A 5,245-nucleotide genomic window follows, 5' to 3' on the forward strand; every position below is an offset into this window, starting at 1 on the left:
TAACTATGTTATGCCATTTATTAATGACGTCGTTATTACCCTGCAGTCATCTTCCTAGAAAACTGTCCTCTTTTCATTACCCTTCAGTAATCACTATCAAGTCTAACATCAGCCTGTTCATCCCTAATTTCAAATTCTCTGTTTTACCTACGACATACAGACTTCTGGCATTCTGCGCTCAGATTAAAAGAACATTATTCTGCGTTCTTCTGACAACTCCGTCCTGAGCAGTCGCTATACGGAGATCCGAAGGGAAGACTAGTTTACTTCCCAAAGTGTTTTACAAAAGAAATGATAACCAAGAGAATCTTGCAGCAGATTGCATTTTTGCGGATACTTTGAGTGTTTTTAATGCACTAGTTTCCATTGATTTCTGAATCTTCCATTGTCACTGATTATTGCTGATGCGTCCTCCACAGGACTGCCATAGCGATGTGAATCCACTTTCTGAACGCTACAGCAACTTCACATTGATCAAATTAATGACACTGGTGTCGGACTCAATGTTCCTGTATTTCCTTCCAGATGATCTACTCTGCTTTCTTCTTCATAGTGTTCATCTTCGGGACCTCGAACAAAAATGCGAATGAAGCCACATGAGTTCAAGCTAAGGAGAAGCTTTCATATGACAATAGGGACACCGACACACAAGTCGCTGACGTGGCGTCAGATCGAAAGACTTGCACTGTGCAGAGAGCCACATCAGGCTTGTTTATGATCTCCTCGGGTTTCCGCCTGTACGTGCTGTCAAACGTGTACAGTATTCCGCCAGAAAGTTTTCCCGGAAGCGCCGGTGCTGCGAGAATACTGCCGTCTGCTACTGGCTGTCTACAACAGAGATCCGACCTTAACTAATCGATTACAGAAGTGAGTGGTTTTGGGTGCTGCTGTATAATCTTCGGCGACAAATCAGTTTGATAAGCTATTAGAAGAATTGGAACAGAACTGTAAATAAATGAAAGGCCAGCAATATTAGCAAGCTAGATGCAGCTGCAGTTTTTCAAATTATGAACAGTTAGTAATGATCTACCTTGATCAGTCGGGTACTCAAATCAAACTTCGCAAAGATGCCAAAGAAAGTTGAGTAATTCCTTCTAAGTTAGTCGACTGAACTGTCGTTTAGCTCTCCCAGTCAGCAGTGCCATGTTATCCGTTCTTTTCAGGGGCAGATATTTATTATTATTATTACAGTCAACATGAAGTACACGACGTAGGTGGAAAACGTGAGCTTTTATGAAGGCTGTACTCACGTTTAATTGCCAGCGTCACTCAAACATTGCACGATTCTCATCACGAATCTTTCTTGCCGTTGACTCTCTGTCGTAAGATACCGCCGCGAGACCACTGTGTCTCTTATTTCAATGTGATGCAGTCATACGAACAGTCCACTTCCTTCTCGTAGGATTGCTTAACGCCGGTACTGAAAGTGTACTCAATTTCTGCTTCTGACTAGCCTTCTTCCCTTTTGCTAGATACGTAACTAACCTAATGTCAAACTCATTACCGTTAACAGTAAAACTTTGCCCATGAACTGTAATTAAAGGATTTACGGAATACTGCCGGTTGTTTAAGGATGACATTATCTCTTGTTGATGAAAAAGGAGATAAGCTACAAGAGTAACCTAGATTGTTTCGACAGAACGGCTTTCCGAAGTATGCAGCTGCCAAATTTTAGTTCATTACAAAACTTTCGACTGAGGCAGCATATAAGGGATAACATATCATCACTGAATTCCTCTACAGCCTCTACGTTTATAGTTTCACAATTATGTTCGTCATAGACTCACTGGACATGGGCGGTGTATGTATACTTCTGGCCATTAAAACTGAAACACAGTGAAGGCGGCATGCAACAAACACAAGACAGGCATGAAGTATACTACATGTTTGGCTGTGCAAATGATTAGCATTTCAGTGCAAACCCAAAGCGAGGGTAGGAGTATCGCCATCTAAATTCTGTAGACAATGAAAGGTTACGCAGCGGATTGTTTGTGAGACTATCAAGTTATGCCTCTTTTTAAGAACACGAAAAGTTTACCATAACCTGTTGTAATTTTACAACAGCAGGATCGTAGCCCTTCTAGATATTAGTTCATCGGTCCGATTGTTCGCGTGAATAAAAGTATGCACACTAACAGTGCGATGGCGTCTCGAGCACTGTTGTCTGTCAGCACGGTGGCTCTTATTTCTGCTGCTCTTGACGCGGTTTGTTTTCATAAAGTCTTTATGGCTGCCACAACAGAAATATAATTTCCGTACGAAAAATCCAGCTGGAAAGCAAGGAGGGTATTTGTGTTTGCTGGACAAGATAGTTACAGCACTTGCAACCTACTTGGAAGATGAAATGAGAGCCTTAAGTTCAAATAAGATAAACGGAACAATTGTGGTTAAAGCTCAAAGTCATTATCCACCTCAGTCAAGACAAATACGCAATAAGTAATGTAGTAAAATACAGCAAAGGCCCACCTTGGATGAATTGTGTCATTTACAGAATATTTCAAAAATAGAGATTGTTGTTCTCTTACTAAAAAAGAGAAAACAGCGAAACTGACAGAGAGGAAACTCAATGGCAACTAATGTATATCCTTGAAGATATCGACGAACTCCACGACAATTTTCACATTCAGATCCTGGCGAAAAATATATCAGAAAATCTTAGGAAATGCTGTTAGATCAACGGATCCAGTCCTCCCATATAATCTCTCATGGATGATTCTTTGTTGAAATTGAATACAGGAGACGGAAAGACGAAATATTTATTTTCTCACTGAAAAATGTATTCACAGGTTAAAATCAATGTCTGATTCACCAATGAGAAATACCCAAACAAGCATTATCGATATTGAAAAACAGCGGAGACTATTCAGAACGATTAAGGCAGCTCTAAAGATGCAATTCACGTTAGATTTAAGGTTTTACATTAGCTCTAGAGCACATCTATCGAGAATCCCCCGCACAGATAACAGTTCCATGTGATGGTGGAGCACAGCAGACCACTCCAGTTTACAAAAAGAGCAAAAGATCAGTGACAGTATCGCTCGGACATATCTTTGGGAGAAAAGCGGTATAGTTCTTAAGGAACTCTGTTGGGTAAATTTAGAAAACCTGTGCCCGAACAAATCCTTGCTACCATTAGGCTGCCTCTGTCGTATGCCTCGATTAGGGATCGTGAAAATGAGAAAAGGGCCTTACAGATAGTCATTTTTTCCTAGGCCAATACGCGAAATTAATGTATTAAAAAAAACTAAACTCCTCCCGCACAGGCCATGAATGCCCAGAAGTACCGACTGGCCGCCGTGTCAGCCTCAGCCCACAGGCGTCACTGGATGCAGATATGGAGGGGCGTGTGGTCAGCACACCGCTCTCGCGGCCGTATGTCAGTTTCCGAGACCGGAGCCGCCGCTTCTGAATCAAGTAGCTCTTCAGTTTGCCTCACAAGGGCTGAGTGCACCCCGCTTGCCAACAGCGCTCGGGAGACCGGATGGTCACCCATCCAAGTGCTAGTCCAGCCCGACAGCGCTTAACTTCGGTGAACTGACGGGAACCGGTGTTACCACTGCGGCAAGGCCGTTGGCGAAATTAACATACTGACAGACAAAAAAATTCAAGCACCCGGAGAAGGAGGACGATACGAACTGAAACTTTACCGATTGACAGTATATGTGATGTCATTTCAGTGATTAAAAATTGGAGGCAAATTTACAAAGAACTTCGCAGTATGAGCGCACTTAGTAGTATGACGCTGCACCCCCTCCAGTCTGGGTGCACGCACCGATTCGGTTGGAAAAGACGTCATAAAGTCGTTGTATTCTGTCCTGTGGCAGCTGGCCCATAACTGTTGTAACTGATCCTTGATATCTTTGATACCGGCAGTCAGAGAGAGTTCATATCCGACCTGGTCCCACACAGTGACGGATCTGGCAACAGGAATACCTCAACACCACGCAGGCAGTTCATGTCTGAACGAGCATTGTCCCGCACGATATCGCCGCATGAGAGGTTTCCCGCGATCTCTATAAATCGCCCAAGGCAAATGTTGGGATGGTTCCTTCGAAAGGGCACGGCCGATTTCCTTCCCCACCTTTCAAACATTCTGAGCTTGTGCTCCGTCTCTAATGACTCAATGTCGACGAAACGTTAAACCCTAATCCTCCTCCTTTCAGTCACTACCAGCGGTGATTTGAAGTCATACTCGATGGATCTCCACACCATGACGCCAGGAGAAATACCTCAGTGCATTTCCGAAACGAGGAAGTGACTTCCTCGTCGGCTGTCGATTCGGGCGCCCTGGTTGCTGATCCTACGCTTCAGTGGGTTTGTTTGGCGTGCCTGTGACCCCTCTTGATTGACTGGCCCTACTGGCACACATCCGTATTTTACTAATTATTTCATGGCACCTGAAGATGGAGCTTTAGGTTCCGAAATCGGTCGTGTAATGAATAAGAAATTAGTGGCAACTGAAGCTGATTTTTATTCTATTGAACAGATAGTGGTCTGGGCATCTGATATATGCTCAAGCTCGAGTGATTTCTCCAGGACGACCGGTGTTTCCAACACCCACTGGAGACATATTGTAAAGCCTCTGCAGGAAACAGCACATTGCATAAGTGCTAAAAGCGGGAGCGGGAAGTGGCCAATGAAAATGCCTACATTCTGTTCCTGATTCGGACTGAGTAGAATATTTAAACGTAAAATAACTTTGTGCACCGGTCTGGAGCTTGCTAAGTTGAGGATTTACCCGCAACCCTCGTGGTGTGCAGACGTCGGGTGCCACTTGGGTATCGGTGGCGTCTTACTTGCACATTTCAGAAGTTGGGAGTAGGTCGTTCTTCGTCATCAATCGAGTTATTTGTTGCATTACGGCAGACAGGGAGAATCTGAAGGTACATGGAAATTTGCTTAGACACTTTCGCGTTTTTCTCGGCGAGTGTTGCGGATTGTTGAGCGGCAACTTGTACGGTAAAGAGAGAGATCACAGAGCGGGTCGTGGAGTCATTAACTATCCGACAGTGGTGTTAGCTAAGAGTGAGCCACTTCGCGAGGTTTTCAATTAAATCTGCGGCATAGTGTGTCGCGTAATCTGCCTCACACACCTTACATTGTTAAAGGGTGCGTGATTTCGTACCGTGACCGGAAGTGGTACTTCGGACCACGTAGCACACGAAAGGAACGTTTTAGAATAAGGACAGAGTCAAAATAATGCCTTGCACTAATTCTCCCGGTAAACATAAAATCGCTCTTCTGC

At 44.0% G+C, this 5,245-nt stretch overlaps 1 pseudogene; it reads right to left on the minus strand.

Moving 5' to 3' along the window:
- Positions 1-3,457: 3,457 nt before the first annotated feature.
- On the minus strand, positions 3,458-3,575 carry LOC124557548 (annotated as a pseudogene).
- Positions 3,576-5,245: the final 1,670 nt, after the last annotated feature.

The sequence above is a fragment of the Schistocerca americana genome, chromosome 1, assembly GCF_021461395.2.
Source record: "Schistocerca americana isolate TAMUIC-IGC-003095 chromosome 1, iqSchAmer2.1, whole genome shotgun sequence".
Classification (NCBI taxonomy): domain Eukaryota; kingdom Metazoa; phylum Arthropoda; class Insecta; order Orthoptera; family Acrididae; genus Schistocerca; species Schistocerca americana.